This window comes from Ursus arctos, unplaced genomic scaffold, assembly GCF_023065955.2.
Source record: "Ursus arctos isolate Adak ecotype North America unplaced genomic scaffold, UrsArc2.0 scaffold_16, whole genome shotgun sequence".
NCBI classification, from domain to species: Eukaryota; Metazoa; Chordata; class Mammalia; order Carnivora; family Ursidae; genus Ursus; species Ursus arctos.
This window is the reverse complement of record NW_026622830.1, coordinates 15,606,236-15,630,747: the sequence shown is the minus strand read 5'-3', so window position 1 is coordinate 15,630,747 and position 24,512 is coordinate 15,606,236. Positions and strand designations below refer to the sequence as shown.

Here is a 24,512-nt window from a genome sequence, read left to right as displayed (position 1 = left end):
AGGCTAAGGGAGAAGGTGGAGCTAAATCGACCAGGCGCTGAGGGAGAGGCGGGGCTAAACCGGCCCAGAGGAGGGAGAAGGCGGGGCTAAGCCCGCCCGGCGCGGAGGGAGGAGGCGGGGCTAACCTAGCCCGGCGCGGAGGGAGGAGGCGGGACTAATCCGGCCGGGCGCGGAGGTGGGAGATGGGGCGAAAGCGGCCCAGCGGGGCAGGAGCTCTGAAGGCTCTGTTCCTTCACCTCACTTGTATTCACTTGGGAACCCGTTGTGTGTGGACATCTGAGGTCCAGAAGTGCACAGGAATTTACGGCCTACTTAAAAAAAGAGTCTGACACTGAACACACGTGCACCACGACACATTGTGATGAGTACCATGAAGTAGTATGAGGGAACGTCCTTTCAATAAAAGTTTATTTAATGCTCGCTATGTGAGCGGAAAGTAATGTAGTTGGAGGGGGCGGGGAGTAATCCCGGAACGGTGTTCTGAGGAATTTATATTTAATCTGAGAACCGAAAGACGCGTCCAAGGTAATCCGGGAAGGATGGGCGTTGTTTCTGAAAATGAGGGGTATATACGCCACTCGGGGTACACGAAAGGGCCTCGGGGTACATGAACACAGTGGGTAACACTGAACGGCAGAGTCAGAAAGTCCTGTTTCAATCCAAAGAGAGTTTGAGACTAGTACTCACCTCACGTGTTTCTAACATTTGCTTATCTCCATTTTTGACAGAGCGAAGGCTTCATTTTCCAAATCTCTCCAAAAGGTAAGCCCATCTAATTGTTCTGTGTTAGGGTTTGTGTGTGTGCTTGCGGACGTTCTTTCATTTCTCCCAGGCAGTGTTCCTGAACCCCAAGTTGGGCTGCCCGTCCCTCCAAAGGCCGATACTGGAGAGAAAAGTTTTGCTTGGAAAGGAATAGGAGCCTTATTTAGGAGGCTGGCCACCTGGAGAGAAGGCACACTCTTGTCCAAAGGCCAGCTCCGAGGTTTCTGCCTGGCCCAGGGATTTATAAAGGGGTTTAGAGCAGTTAATCAGTAAGGGGAGCGCGGCGGCCCCAACATTTCTTGATTACGTGCAGACTCGATGGTGCCGGTTCCAAACGTTATCACAGCGCTCGGAGGTTGTGCAAGGGGATCTGGTTCCTTCGTTCCCAGGGTTTGTGCAAGAGGGTCTGGTTTCTGTTTTGTGAGGTGCAGAAGTGCTCTGTTCTTTCTAGGAAAGAATGCACGAGCTATAGATACACAAAGAAGGGTTAGTTAATCAGTCATTCAGGCTCAGGGTGTTTGCTGAAGTTTAGATTACTAGGTTGGCCAGAGGGGCCAAGGCAGCTTCAGCAATGCTGGTTTTCCATTTACGAAGTGATGTAAATTTTACTTTGTAAATTTAAGTAAAAACTGAGGGTCTATTTAAAGAAAAAGTTTTGAGAAGTGATTCACATAGATACATAAAAGTGCAGGTGGTATGCGGATATGGCAACAATGATGACAGTGTTATACAGATGACTGGAACATTTACCTGGGAATATGAGAACCTGTAGAGTTTGGAATCCTAGAATATTTAAAATGGAAGAAGCCTTAGAAATATATTTGAATCTGCGGGTATTTTTGTGTTTTTTTTTTTTTTTTTTTTTACAGGAACGGAAAAAGGCTCAGAGTGAAATGGTTTACCCCAGGTCACAGATAGGGTTGATGGCAGAGAAAGATTTACTCAAGCTTTCCTAATTCCCATCTGAACCCTTCACCCCACCCCCCCCAACCCCTACCACCAAATACCTGCCCAAGTCAGGTTGCTTTGTGATCACTGAAGTTAACCCTTAAAATCCTTAGTCTTCCTGTTTGGGTACTGCTGGACTGGGCTGAAGAAAGCTAAGACTGCGATAAAATCCACCATCAAATCCCATCAGGAACGTACCTGTACTCAAAAAAGAATCAGATTTATCTAGCTTGTTCAGCACGGGAGAATTCACATCAGAGAAAACGGGAAGTATCTTGCTAAGAGGGAAGTGGGAAGAGCTTATTGTAGGATTTGGGTTTGTGCTGGGTGTCTGTAAGGAGGGCTTAAGCAAGTGGGGAAGAGTTTTGAACTGAATAGTCAAGAAGCAGGGGCAATGCAATGGTTAGGTATCTTACTATTTTACCCAGGAGGTGGGAGGATTGAAGTGGGGCTAAAGCTATGATCGAGAAGGAAGCAGGACACACTCATGTTAGGAGAGGAGGATGTTGTCATTATTTGTGGTTCCACAGTGGCCTTGTCCTTGCCTTGATCCAACTACAGAGTGGCCTTGTCTGATGCTTGCTTACATTCTGTGAGGCCTTTTTACGTTCTGTGAGGAACATTGGGTCTGGCTGGCAGCTGAAGAAGTTTCATTTTCTCATCTGCACCACTGTGGGATCCTGCCCATCTCTCAGGGTTTCTGACCCTAAGTGGTTGAGTGTTCCTCCTCTATGTGGTGAAAGTAGTGAAAGTGGATCATCTGCTCCAATTTCCCACCTCATGCAGGAACCCCTTGGCAGCACCTCCTCTAGGGTGGGGAGCTCACTGCCAACCAAGGCAGCCCCTCCTATCTTTACCTGTTGATTGTCAAAACTAGGTTGTTTTTTCCCCTTTAAGGGGGGAAAATTTTCCTCTACCCTCTAGGGGCTGGGTAGGCCTGTAGGCTTTTATAGGATTCTGACGGATGATAAATTTTAAATTTGTAGAGAAGTGATAAGACAATGAAAAGGAGTTTAGGCTATTAGGGAAGCAGACTGTGGGAAGGTAAATACAGGGGAGAAACTAATGGAAGATAAGGATTGTTTTAGTAAGGTTTGTTATGTAGATTCCTCTTACTGATAAAAGTCTGGAGTTGTCTCCTGTGATTAACTCCTGCTCTTCTGATGGAGAGGAGGGAAGCAACACCTTCACACACAGAAACTTCTAAGGGTGAGGGCAGAGAACTTTTCAGTGTCTACTTCTCAAATGCTTTCAGCTCAAAATAATCCTTATGCCAAAGTGGCATATTCTGATTCGTTACATTCGTATATATTGTTTGAAAAGATAATACATGTACTTGGTTTTAGAAAAACTGCATAAAAGAACATACAGTGAAAATGTATTATCTTACCCCTCATCTCCCATATCTCTTTCCAAAGTTCGTATATGCATATGCCAGTATTATATGTATTATGTCATTCCCTTTTTACCTGTGGTAGCATTCCGGCCACATAGTGGTGCATATTGCTTTTTTCATTGAACTTTTTTCATTTATTCAATAAATATTTCCCACGCTCTTCCTATGTGCCAGGCAGTTCCCAGTGATGAGGAAACAGCACGGAACAAAACAAAATGCCTGCCCTTAAAAGACCTTCTGCTGTAGTGAAGAGACAAGTAATAAACAAATATAAAATGTCAGATACCGACAAGAGCTGTGAAGAAAAATAATAAAACAGGTGAGAACAACACAGAGTTAGTTGGTGGGGCTCTGCTATTTTAAATAGAGTAGTGAGGGCAGGTGTTTTTGAAGACCTGACATTTGAGCAGAGCTACTAAAGAAATGAGAAAGCAAGCTGCAGCACTATCTGGAGGAAGAGCAGTCCTAACATGGAACAGCAAGAGGAAAGGCCATGAAACAGAAGCATGTGTTAAGTAACAAAATTCAACCAAGTAAATTTGAAGCTCTAATTGGCTTTATTAAGTGATTCATCAATCCAGTAGCAGTAGAGAGGCACTCAAAGGAGTTATACAAAATGGAAGCTTTTATAGAAGGAGAGTGAGAGCAAGAAAGTTACTAGCAAAAGAAAAGGATTGTTCTACGTGAGGCCACTTTCTAGGGGAAAAGCAAGTTGTTTTATCATGCAGATTACCTTGTCCTTCTTTGGGGGATGGAGAGGGCCCAGGTGGCAGACCCTTTGGGGAAGATTGAAAGGCTGACTGGTTAAGACTATATTTATGGGGGAGGTTGAAACTGCAATTAGATTACATATTGAGCACCATTTGGAAATTCTCAATGATACCATTTGGGGCCTGTTTTTTGTTTTTTTTTTTAAACACATGCTTTACCTAAAGACAAGGCCAGTGTGGCTGGCGCATGAACGAGAGGGAAAATGATGCGATGAAGCTGAACATGATAACAACTCTGGATTTTATTCTAAATGTGATGGGATAACTGAAAGTTTTGAGCAGGGGAAGGACATGATCATGCTTACATTTTAAAAGGCGAAAGATTTATACGATCTGAAGAGAAACCAGAGTATCATGCTTACATTTTAGAGAGGACATTTTGGCTGCAGAGTGGAGAACTGACAGGCAGGGTTGGGTAAGGTTGGAAGAGTGAGCAGAAGCAAAGACAGGACTAGTTAGGAGACCATTGGTGTGAGCATAGCTTGAAGATAGGTCATTCTACTTTGGTCTCTCTTGATTCTTGCTGTGGTAATGCATTTTATGGGAGCAGTGGATATCTTTCATGCTCACCTTCCAGTATATCTGCAGGATTATTTCAAGAAATATAATTGCGGGTCAGAAGCTAAAGTAACTGGCCATATTGAAATTAAATCTGATGATCTAATTCCACCTCGAGCCCAAAGAAACAATTATTCATTCTTTGCCACACGACCCCGTCTGAGATTAAAGGGAAACGCATCCGCCACTCCTCCCACATCAGTTTTCTCGACTTTAAATATTTCCAGTCTAGCAAGCTTCTGCCTATAGCCCCATTCTCTCTCATGGGCGTTACAGAGAAATAAACTGAGGCAAAGGCAGGATCCGGGGTACAAGTCCCCACCCCTCCCCCGCCTTACTGTCTCTTTTTTCCCTCAGCATTCCTTTCCTTTCCCCTTCTCCCGGGGCCAAGTTCCAGGCAGCCAACCCCACGTTGGTACCTCGCCGCTCAGGATCCCAACTCCCACTTCTTTTCCCTCCTCCCGCCGCTCGGAGGCCGCGGAAGGGGACGCGAACCCTCCTGGTCCCTTCCGAGCCGCCGTAGCGCCCGCCGCGGGAGTTCAGCAGCTCCGGTCGCCAAGGCAACGCGCTCCGCTGCGCGCTGCGGGCGCCAAGCAGCCCGGCGGAGGCGCTGCGGGCCAGCGGCCCGGGCTCGGCGAGGCGGCGGGACGGCAGGTGAGCAGGGCCGGGCGGGCAGTCGCGACCCAAACGCGTCGCCCAGGCGTCGACTCGTCGCGGCAGGCCGGGGGTTGGGGCGCGGGGGACTCCCGGGAAGGAGGCTGGGGCCAGACCTTTATCCCCTCCGCCGCGCCGGGGCGGCGCCCCCTCCTGCTTTTTAACCCCTCTTGGCGCTGACTTGGAGTGCGCTTTAGGCTGCCTTTTTTTTTTTTTTTTTTTTTTTTAATTTTGGGCCCGTTGCATGGCCTGACCTGAAAGTTTCTTTAAAAAAAGAAAGCCCCTCTTGTTAGAGGTTCGGGGAATAACTCAAAACTGCAGAAAATGTATATCTGTGCGACTCTCCTGTGGCCAGAGAATTGACTTCCTTGTGCATCAGTTTTCCCATCTGCTAAATGGGCATGATAATAGTTGTCTTATAAAGCAGACTATATTTAAAACCCTTGCAGGTAAGCCCTCAGTATCTTGGAGCTTTTATCATTACTACTACTACAAGGAAGTCCATGATTGAGCATGTATTGTATGCCAGGGCCTGGGCTGATGGCCAGGGGTAAAGTGAATGAGACATCTTGTCCTCAGGGAACTCCACAGTTTTACAGTATAAATAAGAATTCATTGCTATTCGAGCAATGGTTTTGAACGTATGGGTGACTGAATGCATAGAGAAGGCAGTTAACCTAGATTGCAGGGAATGAGGCTGGGAGGGTGGTCAAAGGGAGATTCTAAAAGACGAAGACTTCCAAAATGAGACATGAAGGCTGTCTGTGTATTGGCCAGATGAGGCTGGTGAAGTGCACAACGTTCTAGGCAGAGAGAGCCGCATATGCAAAGCCCAAGGGATAGAGTGCAGCCTTATTGGGCCTCTACAAGGATTTCACAGGCTGGGTAGAGACTGATTCCAAGAAGCCGAAGTGGTCTGGCTAGATGATGTTTGAGAGATAAGCAGGTGCCCCTTCTGAAAGACTTTCCTTGTATCTCCTTGTAAGTTTTGAAGAGTTTGGATTTTAGCTTGGGGGCATTGGGGAGCCATCAGAGGATTTTAGGCAGCCAGTGAGTGTATGTTGCATGTGTTTGATCAGAGGTATGGTTTCAGAAAAATCAGGGTTTCAGGGTTTTTTTGTTACTCTCTCTTGGTTTTCATTCCTCCCATCTGTTTTTTACATTGCAGCCACTCACTTATGGCGATTCAAAAAATATTTCTTAAAATATTTATTTATTTATTTACTGAGTGTCTGCTATGTGGCAGGCATTGTGGGGGCAGTAAAGACTCAGATCACTGCCCTCATGGCCTGCATTGCAGACATGTTCCAAGGTACATTCGTGGGGTACAGATAAGAATCCGGTACAGCTGGAACTTAATATTGGAAGAGATTTTTTTAAAAAAAGAAAAAAGAAAGGCCTAGATCATTCAAGGCCACTGTGTTGCACACTCTTGGAAGAAGAATTCACTTAGACTATACTAAGAAGGAATGACCAGAGAAGTAGGAGGAAAACGAGGGGAATGTAGTGATGAAAGCCAAAGGAAGAGGTGAATTTTGCTGGATATTGCTTAGGTTTCAAGTAAAAGAAGTTAACCCTTAAAATGTGTCCTTCGGGTAAATAAATATGGAGGTCACTGGGGACCTAATTGAGCAGATTTGGTGAAATGGTGGGGGCGGAATCTAGAATATCGGCAGCTTCCAAAGGTTCAATGTAATATATCAGTGGGATGAGGAGAGAGTGGGATGTGAGAAAGTAAAGACAAAGTGTAGGCAGCTCACAGGAGTCTGGCTGTAAAGGGAGAGAGAGAAGGCTGGAGAGCGACTGGGGAATAAGGTGAAGTCTTAAGCACGAGAGAGACGTGAGCAGATTTAAACGGTGATGGCAACGAGCCAATGTGAGGGGAGAGGCTGAGAAAATACAGATGACAGGGGCAAATCGAAGGCGCTTCTTTCCTGAGAAGGGAAGAGTGGATGACATCTACAGCACAGGTCCTTCTCAAGGAGTCCGATGGCTTCTCCAGAAGCAAGGCAGCTGCTGACTAGGAGTGCATCAGTGTAATCCAACAGCAAAAAATAAAAGGGGTTAAGTGTAGAGGGAAAGTTGTATTTTCACTTTCGTCAGATATTAGACATTTATTGAACTAATATGTGTTAAGCACTTTTCTTGTACTAGTCTCCATTAGTAATGTGATCTTGACAACAATCCTGTAAGATAGTCTCTATTATGATCCCCAGTCTATGGATGAGAAAATTGAGGTGTAAAATGCTTACTCCAGGTTATACAGGATTTGAATCCAGGTCTGCCTGAGCCCAGAGCTTTTACTCTTAATCACTATGTGGACGATATGATTGTCTCCCTATGATATGGTGATCTGCTGAGAAGATTCAAGAGAATTAAGTTAAAAATAATTAGATATAAGGTTAAGTAAACAAGCGGATAGAACATAGACAAACAGCAGTAGCTTTATATAATAGTCACAAAATGTAATTGTAGGAGACATGAGAATAACAACATAAAAAGTAAATACCTGGGAACAAACTTTCAAATAAATGTGCCCAGACTAGCCACATAGAGAGCAAGAGTGGCTGGAGGGGGGACGCTGGGTACAGATGGGTATTTGGATAAGGACGAGGTATTTTTGTTTGGGAAACTCAGGGTATTGATACCAGAAACAGGGCATGTAAAACAAAACAGAACAGAACAAAACAGATGTCTATCATAAGACCTAATGAGAAAATATGCAAGATGTTGACTATATATTTTTTTTAAAGATTTTATTTATTTATTCGACAGAGATAGAGACAGCCAGCGAGAGAGGGAACACAAGCAGGGGGAGTGGGAGAGGAAGAAGCAGGCTCATAGCGGAGGAGCCTGATATGGGGCTCGATCCCACAACGCTGGGATCACGCCCTGAGCCGAAGGCAGACGCTTAACCGCTGTGCCACCCAGGCGCCCCGACTATGATATTTTTATATGAAAAGCTGAAAACAGACTGGTTAAATTATGGTACAGTCATATGATACCTACTATCTGCCATTGAAAAATAATGAGGTGGGAGCTGTATAGATGAGAAAGATGTTTACATCATATGGTTCGTGTGAAAAGCTCATTACAGTACAGTGTGTTCTTATTTTTGTTTTTTTTAAATGTATACATACACATATTTCAGCACTAATGCTTCATTTCAAATAAAAGGAAATTAGCAGGGGTCCAAGCCTAAGTAACACAAAGGGAAACTTGGCACTATCGGGGAAAAATGTCTAGAAAGATTAGTTCTTTCAAAAATTTTTAAAAATTTTTAATTGTGGTAAAATGCCCATAACATAAAATTTACCATCTTAAACATTTTTAAGTGTACAGTTCAGTACTGTCAAGGATGTTCACATTGTGCGACAGATCTCCAGAATTCTTTCTTCTTGTAAAGCTGAAACTATATCCATTGAACAATTTCCTCATTCCCGCCCTGCCCCCAGCCTCTGACAACCATCCTTCTACTTTCTGATTCTACGAATTTGACTACTCTAGATACTTTATATAAATGGAATCATACAATATTTGTCTTTTTGTGACTCACTTATTTCACTTAGCATAGTGTCCTCAAAGTTCATCTGTGTTGTAGCCTGTGTCGGATTTCCTTCCTTTTTAAGACTGAATAATATTTTATTGTAAGTATATATACATGTATATACAGTCTATGTATAAACATTTTGTTTCTCCATTCCACAGATGGGCACTTGAGTTTTTTCCACCTTTTGGCTGTTATCAGTAAGGGTGCTGTGAACAAGAGTGTACTAGAAAGAGGAGTTCTCTGTGTCTGTGTCAGGAGATCATGGGGAGACTTTTATTCCTTTCCTTATTGCCTTATTTTTCTTTTTTATGAGCATGAATTGCTTTTATAATCAGAAAAAGCAATAAGGATATGTCCTGTTTCGGGAGATGGGGGAGTAAAGGTAAAAAAAAAAAAAAGGCCTGATCTTTGGCAGTGGCAGCAGGAATGGAATGGAAAGGGCAGATTTGAGAGACATTTCAGGAGAATTAACTAGGAGGTAAGGGAGAGGAGAGTGGAAGACAGGCCGTGCCAGTGGTGAGAAGGGACATCAGTCCTGGAGGGGCTTAGACTAGAGGGAAAAGGAGAGCCACCTGATCCTTTGTTCAGGAATTTGGACATTTTCCTGAAAGCAGAGGGAAGCCATTGAAAGGAAGGGAAATGACTTAATCAGAATTGCGTTACAGAAAGATCACCCTGATTCCCTCCAACCCATTCTGCAAGCTGAAACCAGATAGTGCCAAGTTTCCCTTTGTGTTACTTACGCTTGGACCTCTGCTAATTTCCTTTTATTTGAGATGAAGCATTAGTGCTGAAAGATATATATCTACTCTCCTGAAAGCACCTGGAATATTTTAAACAAAGTGCTATTTAGATTACATTGATTTCTAATTGTGTTCAGTTTTATCTCAACAACACAGTCTCCTGTAAATTTACTTTCTACCTTCAGCAGAGGAAGTATGAATAATTGGGGAAGTAAACAAGAAATATAAATAATTCAGGTTAGAGAACTTCAATGTGTTGCTAATAAATTTTGACACTCTACTTTTAGCAGAAAAGGGCCAATGTACAGCAAACATTGTCATATTAAGGAGATAGTACAAAACAAAAATTCTGGAAAGTTCTAAAAGACTCAGCCCATTGCCTGTTTCTACTCCGACACAACTGTACTCTGTTTGCTTCCAGAGCATCCTGCGCAGAGAGGGAACTAACTGTCATGCTAACATATGTAAGAGTTTTGTAGTTTATAAGGGCTAGATTTTCAAAAGATATGAATCCATGATCTCATTTCATTCCTCCTAACAATTGTGTGAGGCAAGGAGTATCATTGCCATTTTCAGATGAGAAAATTGAAGATCAGAGGATTCAAGAGACCTCCAAAGTCCTACATCTACTGAACTCTGGAGTTTGAATCCAGGTTTTCTTTTTAAATTATAGTTTCTTAATATGGAAAATTGTAAATATATACAAAAATACAAAAGATAGTTAATAAATACCAATATACCCATACCCCAGCTTCAGTAGTTACCCACATATGGTTGGTTTTATTTCATCTGTAACGCCCACTCCCTCCCTATGTTGGATTTTTTTTGCACCTTGGATTATTTTAAAGCAAATCTTAGCTGATATATCATTTTATCTGTAAATGCTTCAATATGCATCTAAGAGAGAAAGGACTTTTTCTCCCCTCCTTTTTTCTCTATAATCACAATACCATCATCACACCTGAAAAATGAACAGTAGTAATTCCTAAAAAATACCTAATATTTATTTGGTATTCAGTTTCCTCAACTATCTCATAAATGTCTTTTTACAACTGGTTTGTTTAAATTTGGATCCAAACAAGGACCACCTATTACATCTGGTTGATTGTCTCTTAAGTCTTTTAATTTATAGCAATTTCTCCTCTTCTTTTTTTTTTTTTCTCCTTGCCTATTATTTGTTGAAAAAGCACATTTGTCCTGTACAATTTCTCACATTCTGGATTTGCCTGATCACATCCCTTTAATGTGTCCCTCCCTTCCCTTTATTTTTGTGGCCATTATACTTTATGGGTGATGCTGTGTATCTCATTAGCAGGCAGTAAAGTCTAGTGTTCTCACTGGATGTGATTTTAAGATTGATCATGGGGTTCAGGGGTGCCTGGGTGGCTCAGCCATTAAGCGTCTGCCTTCGGCTCAGGTCATGATCCCAGGGTCCTGGGATAGAGCCCCGCATTGGAGGGAAGCCTGCTTCTCCCTCTCCCTCTCCCCTTGCTTGTGTTCCCTTTCTCGCTGCCTCTGTCAAATAAACAAATAAATAAAATCTTTAAAAAAAAAAAAAGATTGATCACGGGGTTCAGGTATTGTTAGCATGGTCCATCCATTGTAAGTTTCTCATCAGTCTTTCAAGAATGGTTTTAGCATCTATTAATGGTCATTGTTCAGATATATTATTTTTTTAGAGGTTGGAAAATGAATCTCGGTTTTCTGGTGCCAAGTCATATACTCTGTTAAATCCCACTGTCTCCTTATTAAAGGAATGTTTTGCACAGTCCTGTAGTCTCTGCTCTGATAGGTGGAGAAAAATCCTCAGTTAATAATTCATCTTAATATAATTTAAAAAAAAATAGAGCCCATATGCTGTGTCCAGTACTGGTTGCTCACAACATTGCTTTCCTAGGTTGGTCCTATGTATTGGTAAAACCACATGGTGGAAAGGCTGCCTATATCAGTGTTTTTAAACTGCATGTTGTTACACATTTAAAGGAATTATTTGGGGGAGGAGTTCCAGCTTTTTTTTTTTAATGAAAAACCAGAATAGAACAACAACAACAAAAAATCAGAGTGCATCTCATATAGTAAGAATAAGCTTTGGTTTATAAAATTTTTGTTTCAGTTCTTTTTAGGTATGTCTGAGCCATAATATAGAATGTATTTCTTATTGAGGTCTTGGTCAAAACCAAATTGAGTGTGCAGGTGACTACCCTGAGACATAGCAAGTTTCAATTATGTTCCAATGTACTACTTACGAAATAGTATAGTATATTGATTGATTTTAGAATTTCCTTTGAAGGCTTTTTTGGGTGACTGCCAGTTAACCAAAATTACATTACCTCAGTGACCTGTCCTCTAGTATTCAAGTTGAAGAAACGCAAACTCTTCAGGGATTTGTTTTTGATTCTCTTTTACCCTTGAGGGTAATGTAGATGATTCCAGTCAGCACTGGCATCATTAAAAGTCACGCTGGAGGGGGGCCTGCTGTCTCAGTCGGGGAGCATGCGACTGTTCTTGATCTCCAGGTTGTAAGTTCGAGCTCCATGTTGGGGGTAGAGATCACTTAAAACTAAAATCTTAAAAAAAAAAAAAAGGGTCATGGTGAAACCTCACCAAAGGAGTTGGTTGGGAAAGGGGAAAGACATCAGGACTGGACAGGTGGAGACACTGACTCAGCCCTTTGGCTGACTTCTGAGGCATGGGAGTGGGGTAGGGCGGCCAGACCTGCCCTGCACAGGATGGCTAACAAAGGTAGCCCTAATACTATTCAGACCTTAATTGGAATTGGTTTAGGACATGGGCAGATGGGATATTTAGTGACAACGTGGTAAGGGATTAGGAAATGCAGATGTTGGACTACAGTATACAGTTAACATTTTAAAGCTGTGGAGACTGAGGTTCAGAGAGTAAGTGGCTCAGAATCAGTGAGTAAGTGGGGGAACAAAATTTCAAGGGTTACCAAATCCTGGAAATATTCTGAGTAAATGTATGATGCTAAATTCCTTAATAATAGTACCTACTGCATGGAATTGTTAATAAGGATTGAATATGTAGTTAAAGCACTGAGCACAGTAAGTCGTAAAAGCACTTAGCACAGGCTTCCTACGAGAACCACTCAGTAAATATTCGCTATTATTATTTCCTTTTTAAAATAATGAACCCATTTTACTTTGTCTATTTTTAATCTCTCCTTATTCCAGAAATGATTAAAGCTGTATTACAAGGATTCTTTTTTGTTATTGTTGAGATAAATTGATGTATATCGTTGTGCTAGTTTTAGGAAGGCAACGTAATGATTTGATTAATATTATGAAATGATTACCACAATAAATTTAGTGAACATCCATCGGCACACATAGTTACAAATTTTTGGGTTTTTTTTCTTGAGATGAGAATTTTTAAGATTTACTATCTTAGCAACTTTCAGATATGAAATCATATTGTATTTGTTTTTCTCTGACTTGTTTCACTTAGCATTATGCCCTCAAGGTCCATCTATATTGTTGCAAATGATAGGACTTTCTTCTTTTTTATGGCTGAATAATAATGCATTGTGTATATATACCACATTTTCTTTATTTTTTTTTTTGAAGATTTTATTTATTTGAGAGAGTGAGTGAGCAAGAGAGTATGAGTAGGGGGAGGAGTGGAGGGATAGGGAGAAGCAGACTCGCACGACTCCAAGATCATGACCCGAGCTGAAGGCAGACGCTTAACTGGCTGAGCCACCCAGATGCCCCTTCTTTATCTATTCTTCTGTCAGTGAACACCTAGGTTGTTTCCATGTCTTGGCTATTGTAAATAATGCTGCAGTGAACATGGAAAATGTAGATATCTTTTCAAAATAGAGATTTCATTTCCTTCAGATCAGTACTCAAAAGTGGAATTCCTGGATCATATGGTAGTTCTATTTTTAATTTTTTGAGAAACCTCCATAAGTGTTTCCATAGTGGCTGCACCAATTTACATTCCCACCAACAGTATAAAGGGTTTCCTTTTCTCTGTATTTTTGCCAGGACTTATTATCTGTTGTCTTTTTGAGAAAGCCATCCTAACAGGCATGAGGGGATACCTCATTGTGGTTTGATTTGCATTTCCCTGATGATGAGTGGTGTTGAGCATCTTTTCATGTACCTGTTGGCCATTTGTATGTCTTCTTTGGAAAAAGTCTGTTCAGATCCTCTGCCCACTTTTTAATTGGATTGTTTTGGTTTTTTTCCTATTCAGTTGTGTGAGTTGTGTGTTTTGGATATTAACCCTTTATCAGATATGTGATTTGCAAATATTTTCTCCCTATTCTGTAGGTTGCCTTTTAGTTTTGTTGATGGTTTCCTTTGCTATGTAGAAGTTTTTTAGTTTGATATAGTCCCACACGTTTATTTTTGCTTTTGTTCCCTTTGCTTTTGGTGTCACATCTAAAGAAAATCATCGCCAAAGACCAATGTCAAGGAGCTCACCTATGTTCTAGGAGTTTTCTGGTGTTAGGTCTTATGTTCAAATCTTTAATCCATTTTGAGTTGATTCTTGTGCGTGGTATAAGAGGCCCAGTTTTATTCTTTTGTATGTGGCTGCCCAGTTTTCCCAACACCATTTATTAAAGAAACCATCCTTTTCCCCATTGTGTATTCTTAGCTCCTTGTCATACATTAGTTGACCATATATGTGTGGGTTTATTTCTGGGCTCCCTATTCTCTTCTGTCGATCTGTGTGTCTGTTATTTCTGAAATACGTCTCACGATGTAAAATGGATGAGCCTCTTGCTACCGCCTGCTTGGTTTCATTTTTTCAGCTGCTGCCTTTGCTTTTATATGGACTGCTGACACGCCCTTCTTATTGAGAGAACGATTAGCACTCTGCTTTGGTTTGAGACGACTAACAGCTACACGATATTAAAGAGAAACTGGCACCTAGTTGGGATGGTTCTGAAAATGGTAGGCTTTGGGGAGGTACAGGGGAGGTACAGGATTTGGGAAGGTAGGCAGGTGATCAACAACTTTCGAACAAAAAATGGAGCAAAATGTATTGCACCTAAAGCCTTTTTTTGTTTTTAATTTTAATTTTTATCAAAGTAACGATAAAGACTTCTTCTGTGCTATAACATTCTCTATTTGAGGATTTCAGCTGCTTGGAAAATGAGATTTTTTTTAAAAAGATTTTATTTATTTATTTATGAGGGATTGAGAGAGTGAGCAAGAGAGAGCACAAGCGGGGGGGGGGGGAGTGGGGGTGGGGAGAGGGAGAAGCAGACTTCCCACTGAGCAAGGACCCTGATGTGGGCTCGATCCCAGAACCTGGGATCATGACCTGAGCCGAAGGCAGATGCTTAATCGACTGAGCCACCCATGCATCCCAGCTGCTTGGAAAATGAGAGTATCGTACACGTGTCATTTAAAAATATAACTCCTAAGTTTTCATAAATAATATGATAACATTGGTTGTATGTGAGGCAGATTCGGGTAGGTTTTTTTAAAATTTATTTATTTGTGGGGGAGAGAGAGAGCACATGTGGGGTGGGGGGGCAGAGAGAGAAGGAGAGAGAATCTTAAGCAGATTCTGTGCTGAGTGCGGAGCCCCATGCGGGGCTCAATCTCACAACCCTGAGATCACGACCCGAGCTGAAACTAAGAGTTGGATGCTTAACCGACTGTACCACCCAGGTGCCCCTTGGGTGGGGTGTTTTCTTTTTCTTTCTTTCTTTCTTTCTTTCTTTCTTTCTTTTTTTTTTTTTTTGAGGGATTGTCTGTGGCCAGTGTGCTTTTTGAATATTTGTACCAAAGCTTAGCATTTTACTGCTTTCTGATTGTATTTTACTGCCTAATAAAATAAATACTGTATGTATTATTTTAAGTCTGTTTATCTGAAACATAATGCCTGTTTCCTTGTTTAAAACCTGAGGCTTTAACTCTTTTCAATATAGGTTATTTTCTTATGGATAATCTCTTAAAGTTAAAGACACCATGATTGAAAGTCACTGAAACTTAATTAAAATATTATTTCCAGGGAGAGGCCAATAACATGACATAGCTTTCCTGTGGCCTCAGAGTCACTGTTCTCTTCTAGCCAACATTTGGGAAACGCTAGCGCTCATAAGAATGCAGAGTTATATAGTACGAAGAACAAGAACTTGGGTTTCAGGCAGATCATGGTAACCTTGGACAAAGTCTTTGAGTCTTGTTTCCCTTATCAGTGAAATGCCTCGTGAGATCCTTTGAGAGTTAACCATTACATAAAACCTGGCTACTAGAAAGGGCTTAGTAAGTGTGAGTTACCTTCTGTTCTCCCACTCCCGTTTCTACAAACCTACCTACTGCGTGCTTCTGCTTATCACCAAAAGGAAACTTGAGAAAGAGAAAAGTTGGTGGTCTCATCCTACTTTCAACATCAGTTAAACATATGTAATTCTATTGCTTTTTTGGGTGTATAAGGCTTAACATTCAGTGGTTCTAACGATCTCTGCATGTTACATATGGTCCATATGGCCGTGTTTTCCAAACCAAAAAATTGGTTTGGTGAGTATGGTATACTCAGAGGATCAAGAGAACAGCATACTTTTGTTAAGATTTTTTTATTTTTTAAGTAATCTTTACACCCAACATGGGGTTCAGACTCACAACCCTGAGATCAAGAGTTGAATGCTTTACCAACTGAGCCAGCCAGGCGCCCCTACAGAGCAGCATATTTTAAGATAGTGCGGTCTTGGGGAAATCTTAGATGCGCTTTTATGTATCCTGAGGACACAGTAAAAAGTCATGGTGAGGAGGCATTGGAGTCATTTGGACGTGACTTCAAGTCTTGGCCTAGGCACTCTCTACTTCCTGCACAAGTTACTTAGCCTTTCTTTCTAAGCTTCAGCATTTCCTCATTTGTAAATAGATATAACGAGAGTTCCTTATCTCATGAGGATTGGAAGAGATAAAGGGCTCAGCACAAGGCTTGGCAAGTCCTAAGTACTTGACATGTAAATGTTAACTGTTGTCATTATTATGAGGCCTTTGAAACAGGTGCACTTATTCAGTACCTTTTTTTGCAAAAGCCTATAGAAGAACAAAAACTTGTGAGGTAACTCAGTATTTGGTAACTTACTGTATAATAACTTCTTTATCAGGTCTTCTTTGGAAAATATTTTGGAAATATTTTGAAGACCCAGTGCCCAACTTGTCCTGCCCCTGGGGAAGACCTGACTTTCTCACAGTATTTGAATAACTCGAAGCACCTATTCTATTGCCTCTAAGATGATCTGATTGGAGTATGGATATTTTTTTGGCTCATATAAGTTGTATTTGTTCCAGAAGTAGGGCAGACTTCAACATTAACTTACTCCACTGCCAGGCTTCTTTCCCTAAGATTGTCTTGGTTGTGCCCTCCTCGGGTTGTTGGCTTCATCCTCAGGCCAGCAGCAAAATAGCTGTGGCAGTTCTGGGCCCCAGCTCCATTATGGCACCCACCAAAGGAATTGAAAGATTCTTTCTTCCTCTTTTCTCCCCAGTGAGAATTTTTTTCAGAAGTTCTCAGAATACTAATCCTAGAATCTCATTGGCCTGAATTGGGTCATGTGCCCAATCTTGAACGAAGACCTGTCACCAGGGCAATGCAGTGCCTTTTGGCTTAGGCTTGGTTCTTGTACAAGTTATTTATGAGGGGGATGAAATTATCTTTAAGCCAATCAGGAACAGAATTGTGTTTCTATTAGGATGTTTTTCTGTGAGCATGAGGAATGGCCTCTGAGTAGATTGGTTAGTTAGGAATTATTGTTGGCTGCTGATAACAGTGCTTTAAATAAGACAAATTATTTTTCTTTCAAAAAAAACACTAGTCCAAAGTAGGCAGTCTGTTGCTGGCATGGCAGTTCCACAGTGCCATCAGGCCAGCTACATCTTTCTCTCTTTCTGCTTCACCGTCTTTATCACATGGCTGTCACTCTCATGGTCACCTTAGGGTCACCGCGGGCTTCTGGCTCTAACCAGATAGTCCTTCCTCAAGGCAGGAAGAAGTAGGAAAGGAGAAGGCAAAAGACATGCCTTAAAGTACTGGAAGTCCCAACCAACACATTCAGTTTACATCTTAATTGTTCTTTCTTACAGGTGAGGGATGTTGGGGAATGTAGTTTCTCAGCTGGACATATTGCTGTTTCCAACAATCTAGGGATTCTGTTGCTGTGGAAGAAAGGGAAACGGCTGTAGGCCTGGCAACGTGTAGCGCCCGCCACAAAAGGCAGCCAGCAATGTCCGTTATACCTTTCATTTGAGGAAACCACGGTTGTTATTGTTTTTTTTTTAAGATTTCATTTATTTGTTTGAGAGCGAAAGCAAGAGAGAGAGAGTGCACGAGCAGGGGGAGGGGCAGAGGGAGAGGGAGAAGCAAACTCCCCACTGAGCAGGGAGCCTGATGCAGGACTCGATCCTGGAACCCTGAGATCATGACCTGAGCCGAAGGCAGGCACTTAACCCACTGAGCCAGGACGTCCCGGAAACCACAGTTTTGTATATGTTTACTGTCTGTTCATGATTTTTTAATCAAATAATGAGATCATATTCTACATGTGTTATAATCCATGTTTTCCATTTAACAGCATCTTGAGTATCTTTTCACGTCAGTTAATGTACGTAGAAGCTTTTTCATCTCCACTTAACACATGCTAGATTAACAGATCTTCTTTATTTTCACTATAAAATTTAGTGTTTAATTCCCATGGCCCTTTGAATGTTCTTGGCCAGTAAACAACTCTATACTATGCTGTCCAGTATGTGTCCACTAGGCACATGTGGCTATTTAAATTTTAGTTAATTTAAATTACATTAAAAAATCAGTTTCTCTGTCTCAAGAGTTACATGTGACTAGTGATTATCTTGTTGAACAGCCCAGGTACAGAACATTTCCATCATCGCAGAAACTTCTGTTGGACAGCCCTGCTCCACAGCGCCAGCACCCTGCAGTTCTCGCCCAACTTGACCCAGACTGCCTGTGTTTGAATTCTTACTCTGCCATTTACTAGTTGTGTGACTTCAGGTAAGTTCCTTGGCTTCACTGTGCCTCAGTTTCCTTATTTGTAAAGTCATGGTCACAGTGGTACCTAAACTGTGAGGGGTATAGGATTCAATGTATGTAGAGTGCTTAGAACAGTGCCTGGCACATAGTAAACACTTGTTAAGTATTTGCAACGATGATGATGTGGTGGTGGTGGTGGTGGTGGTGGTGATGGTGGTGATGGTGGTGATGATGACGGTGATATCAACAAGAGCTCCCAAGACTGTTTGTGCCAGTTTGACTTGCTCTTGTAATTGCAAAATAACTAAGTGTTATGGTGGCTAATGAGATTTGGGAACAGAAAGGGGAAAAAAGGCATTGTTTTTGTGAAAAATAAGTTTAATATGTCTGAAAGACCTGATAAAAGTAAAGGACAAAAAGGAAGTTCTTGTGAAATTAGAGGTAGAAGAGACCTCTGAAGAGACTGAGAAAAACAATTCATTAAAAGATAGGATTTTGCCTTCAGACTACTTCACATAGGTGTGGTTCATGCAGGAACTTTAATTACTAGAATTTATTTTTAAAGAAAAGCCTTAAAAAGAAAAGAAAAGCCTGGTCCCTTATCGAGTATTAGGCAAATGAACATACTTTTTTAATGATTCCTCTCTTTAACTGGCTGTTTCTGGTTTTGTTTTTTTAGTGAATTTTACCGTGATTAGTCCTGATCCCATCAGGGAAGAGTGTCTATTTTCTTTTTTAAATTGTTTTGTAGGGGGGCGCCTGGGTGGCTCAGTCATTAAGCTTAAGCGTCTGCCTTCGGCTCAGGGCGTGATCCTGGCGTTCTGGGATCGAGCCCGCATCGGGCTCCTCCGCCGGGAGTCTGCTTCTTCCTCTCCCACTCCCCCTGCTTGTGTTCCCTCTCTCGCTGTCTGTCTTTCTCTCTGTCAAATAAATAAATAAAATAATGAATGAATGAATGAATGAACGAATGAATGAATGAAATCATGAATGAATGAATGAATGAATAAATAAATAAATTGTTTTGTAGGGATTACTGTACATCAGTTGAAATGAGACCAAACCCTACTGTAGGACATTTACATTGTTGCTCAGTTTTCAATGTTACAGTTGGTGCTCTGGTGAGCTTCTTTACAGATAAATCTTCTCCAATCAGTATGTTTTGGTCCCAGCAGTTCAGAGGAATCCTGCCCTTTTCACCGAGAGGCCCGGATTTTAATCTGGAAATGATTGGAATACCGTAAAATACTGGCATGTGGGCATTTCAGTCCTAATGTTGCTTTTGGATTTAACGCCATTTCTTCTTGTGGGCCACTGGCTGATTTTAGTTGTGATGTTTAATGTTTGTTACACCAAAACGTTTGGACTGTCCCAGAAAGTTCAGTGTAATGGAATATTCCTGATGTGACTTCTTTTTCCAATTCACATAGCACTTTGTTTGAACTTTGCTTTTTATAGCATTTCTCATAAATAGTCCTCCTCTGTAATTATTTTTGCATTTGTATTGTATTTGCTACTAAACTCTTAACTTGTTGAGGACAGGAGTCCTTTATCGGACCTTTGTATATCCTAACATAGTGGGCACCCCTTTGTGTTCATGGAAAGAATGGATGAATCAGTGCCTCTTTCTTCTATGACGACATAGCCGTCTTCCGTAACACTGCCTTCGAACTCCTTGTTAGTGGAGCCAGGTCTTCTAGGCTCTTTGATAGATCAGATTCCATGTAAGAGCAAAGCATGGTAACTGTTTGTAAAATGATTTTAAAACATAAACAAGGGTAGAATAGTATAAAAAGAAACCCCCATTACCCATCATCTAGTTTCAGTAGTTATCAACATTTTAGAATCAATTTTGATTTGGACAGAGAGAACATGAGGACTCTGAAGTGCCCGTTTTGATTTTGTGGGGAAAAAACAGGGCAAGTATGATGGACAGGGTGGAGAAAAAGGAGGTGATGGCCCAGGACACACCTGCTTGTCTCCCTCTTAGAATTGTTGCGAGGGTTACGTGAGTTCACATATGAACAGTGCAAAGAACAGGGCCCAGCGCAAGGTGAGTGTAACTTAGTGCTGCCACTGCCATCCCATTACTGTCACCACTGCGTAGCTTGAGGGAGCAGAGTTTGGTGGCCGAGGCACTTACTAATTTGGTGACCTTGGACATCAGTCTTTCTGAGCTGCGGTTTCTTCGTCTGAAAAATGAGAATAATAGTAATATCTTATTTACCACATAAGGCAGTGCAGTAAGGCATATAAATGTGTTCTGGGTTAGTTAACATTAATCACAATTTTCTGGATTGATGTTCTGGCCTGGAGGGATCATATTTCTGGAATTTTGGGGAAATCAAGCCTATTACTTGTATGGATTCTTGTTCTGAGACTTCATGATATTAACAGGCCCCAGAGTCATTTGTCAGCCTAGCAAATAAATATTATAGCACAATAAGCTTTGTTTCCATTTGCAAAATATTTCTTTCTAAAGCATGAAAACAATTTCGCTTTATGTAGCTTGTCCGTATACGCACCGGAAATGAAATACTTATCAACCATGTTGATAAAGGGATAAAAATAGTTTTCCTAAGGAACAGTTTGCTGGGAATTAGTGTTGGAAAAATGTTGTGGCAGAATCTGGTTCATCATCTTTGAAATATAAACAGTATTTTCATTTGTCTTTATTTTTCTTATAACACTTTGCTCAACTCCTAATTAAAAATAGCTTTCCTGAATTCCCCTAGGATTCCTCTTAAAAAAATCAGTTTTCTTTTTCTTTTAAATGATGTCTAAGTTTGAGACACTTTGCTTTCTCCTTAGTACTGCAAAGAATTCTAATTATGCAGAACATTCATCCAAATCACATACATATGTGCCTGAGATAAGAATTAGTAGATACTGTGGGAAGAGAAATAGGATATCCCTGGTGGTTATAATACATTTCTGCAGTGTTTGTTTGGATGGGACAATCAGCTGTCACGTCTCCTGGGCATGAGAGTTATATAAATCCCGGTCCGAAGGTCAGTGTCCTACACTTACATTCTCAGGAAGATTTTCTCATTTCAAACTACTACTTGCCATAGGTTTGACTTTTTAAATGTTTGATTTTTGTTGTTTTACTTAGTAAAATTTGGCCTTGTTACCATTTGTGATTTATAGCGTCTTGTACTTTTATAAACTAATTCATTCAAGCTAAACCCCCATTCTGTACCCCCAAATAACAACATAAATAAATACAAAATGCAGTTTTGTCTCAAAAAGAGCAATATCCTATTGCCACTATTTGGCCCCAGTGACTTATGACCTCTCTTAGCTTTATTTCCCATAGACTGTTCTATTTAAATGTTTTACTACACAGTTTCTTTTCTTGATACTTTTTCCTGGGTTTCCAGTATATTTTGTTGATATTTCTTTTGATAGATCTTTTGAAAGGATTTGATATTTGATAGATCTTTTGAAAGGATCTAACTCAAATCATCTCTAGTAGTCATCCAGCCAATGTTGTATTAGAAGACATGCTTCTTCTAATTTTTTAATTTAATTTAATTTTTTAAGATTGTATTTATTTATTTGAGAGAGAGAGAGAGTGCGCGCACAACTGGCAGGGGTGGGAGGGGCAGAGGGAGAGGAAGAAGCAGGCTCCCCACCTCCCCACCGAGCAGGGAGCCCAACCTCCCAGGACCCTGGGATCATGACCTGATCCGAAGGCAGGCACTTAACCAGTGGAGCCACCCAGGCGCCCCAGTGCTTCTAATTTAAATCTAATTTAACCTTCTAGATTGGTTCTAGAGATGTTGACAGGAAAAATGTTGGAGTTTTAGAATTATGGGAATGCTTACTTCTCTGTGATACATGTTTACATCTCTTTGAATGAAAAGGAAATTAGAAAGGGGCTGAATGTACTCCTTGATCTAATCTGTTGATCATTGAAAAATGAAATTTGGAACTAGTTGTAATTTCTGAAGGAATTAGAAGATTTTTATCCAGTTTATGAGGTGTACCTTCATTTTTTTATGTACTAGAACTTTAGGATCACCTTTTTTTCTTTCATTTCAACATATATTGAGCACCTACTATGTGCTTAGTATTGTGTTGGATGTTTTACATATGTTTACATATGTTTAATTCTCAGAGAAGCACTGGGTAGGTAGCTAGGATTTAAATTCCCAGTTGCTTAAGCTGAAAACCTTCTTTCTTGATCCCTCTTACTGTTCTGTCCCACACCCAGTCCATTTGGCTACATTGCCCTAATAGCAAAATACACCCTGCTCCCTCTGCAACCCGTGAGCTGTCAGCAGCATTGGCTGCCTCCTCGCAGGTCTCCCTGATTTCCCTCCCTTTTTTTTTAATTTAAATTCAATTAATTAACATATAGTGTATTATTTGCTTCAGAGGTAGAGTTCAGTGATTCATCAGTCTTATATAATACCCAGTGCTCATTAACATGATGTGCCCTCCTTAATGTCCATCACTCAGTTACCCCATCCCCACCCCCATCCCTTCAGCAACCCTCAGTTTGTTTCCTATGATTAAGAGTCTCTTATGGTTTGTCTTCTCTCTGATTTCATCTTGTTTTATTTTTTCCTCTCTTCCTTTCTGGTCCTGTTTTGTTTCTTAAATTCCACATATGAGTGAGATCATATGATAATTGTCTTTCTCTGATTGACTTATTTCGCTTAGCGTAATACCCTCTGCTTCCATCCATGTCGTTGCAAATGGCAAGATTTCATTTTTTGATGGCTGAGTAGTATTCCAGTGTGTGTGTGTGTGTGTGTGTGTGTGTGTATACACCACATCTTCTTTATCCATTCATCTGTCAATGGGCATCTGGGCCCTTTCCATAGTTTGGTTATTGTGGACATTGCTGCTATAAACATTGGGGTGCAGGTAGCCCTTTGGATCACTACATTTGTATCTTTGGGGTAAATACCCAGTAGTGCAATTGCTGGGTCATAGGGTAGCTCTATTTTCAACTTTTTGAGGAACCTCCTTACTGTTTTCCAGAGTGGCTACACCAGCTTGCATTCCCACCAACAGTGTAAGAGGGTTCCCCTTTCACCACATCCTCGCCAACATCTGTCAATTTCCTGATTTGTTATTTTTAGCCATCTGACTAGTGTGAGGTGGTATCTCATTGTGGTTTTGATTTTTATTTCCCTGATATCCAGTGATGTTGCATTTTTTCATGTGTCTGTTGGCCATTTGGATGTCTTCTTTGGAGAAATGTCTGTTCATGTCTTCTGCCCATTTCTTTTTTTTTTTTTTTTAAGATTTTATTTATTTATTTGACAGAGACAGCCAGCGAGAGAGGGAACACAAGCAGGGGGAGTGGGAGAGGAAGAAGCAGGCTCCTAGTGGAGGAGCCTGATGTGGGGCTCAATCCCAGAATGCTGGGATCACGCCCTGAGCCGAAGGCAGACGCTTAACGACTGCGCCACCCAGGCACTCCTTCTGCCCATTTCTTGACTGGATTCTTTGTTCTTTGGGTGTTGAGTTTGATAAATTCTTTATAGATTTTGGATACTAGCCCTTAATCTGATAAGACATTTGCAAGTATCTTCTCCCATTCTGTCGGTTGTCTTTTGGTTTTGTTGACTGTTTCCTTTGCTGTGCAAAAAAGCTTTTTAACTTGATGAAGTCCCAATAGTTCATTTTTGCCTCTGCTGTACTTGCCTTTGGAGACTTGTCTAGCAAGAAGTTGCTGTGGCCGAGGTTGAAGAGGTTGCTGCCTGTTTTCTCCTCTAGGATCTTGATGGATTCCCGTCTCACATTTAGGTCTTTCATTCATTCTGAGTCTATTTTTGTGTATGGTGTAAGGAAATGGTCCAGTTTCATTCTTCTGCATGTGGCTATCCAATTTTCTGAACCCCATTTGTTGAAGAGACTGTCTTTTTTCCGTTGGATGGTCTTCCCTGCTTTGTCGAAGATTAGTTGACCGTAGAGTTGAAGGTCCATTTCTGGGTTCTCTATTCTGTTCCATTGATTTATGTGTCTGTTTTTGTGCCAGTACCATGCTCTCTTGATGATTACAGCTTTGTAATAGAGCTTGAAGTCCAGAATTGTGATGCCCCCCAGTTCTCATTTTCTTTTTCAACCTTCCTTTGGCTATTTGGGGTCTTTTCCGGTTCCATACAAATTTTAGGATTATTTGTTCCAGTTCTGAAAAA

The 24,512-nt window shown here is 41.1% G+C and overlaps 1 protein-coding gene across 5 annotated transcripts in view; it reads left to right on the top strand.

The window, feature by feature from the left end:
* Positions 1-160: 160 nt before the first annotated feature.
* The window catches only part of PKIG (cAMP-dependent protein kinase inhibitor gamma), a 94,498-nt gene continuing 70,146 nt past the window's right edge, over positions 161-24,512 (top strand). The window contains exons 1-3 of one of the 5 annotated variants that reach the window (XR_008959354.1): positions 161-175; positions 729-762; positions 18,230-18,378. The gene's annotated coding sequence lies outside the window, so the exon portion shown is untranslated. Of the gene's footprint in view, positions 176-510; positions 526-728; positions 763-4,984; positions 5,089-18,229; positions 18,379-24,512 lie in introns of those variants that run through there. The other 4 variants (XR_008959353.1, XR_008959352.1, XM_057312507.1 and 1 more) reach the window with 4 other exon arrangements.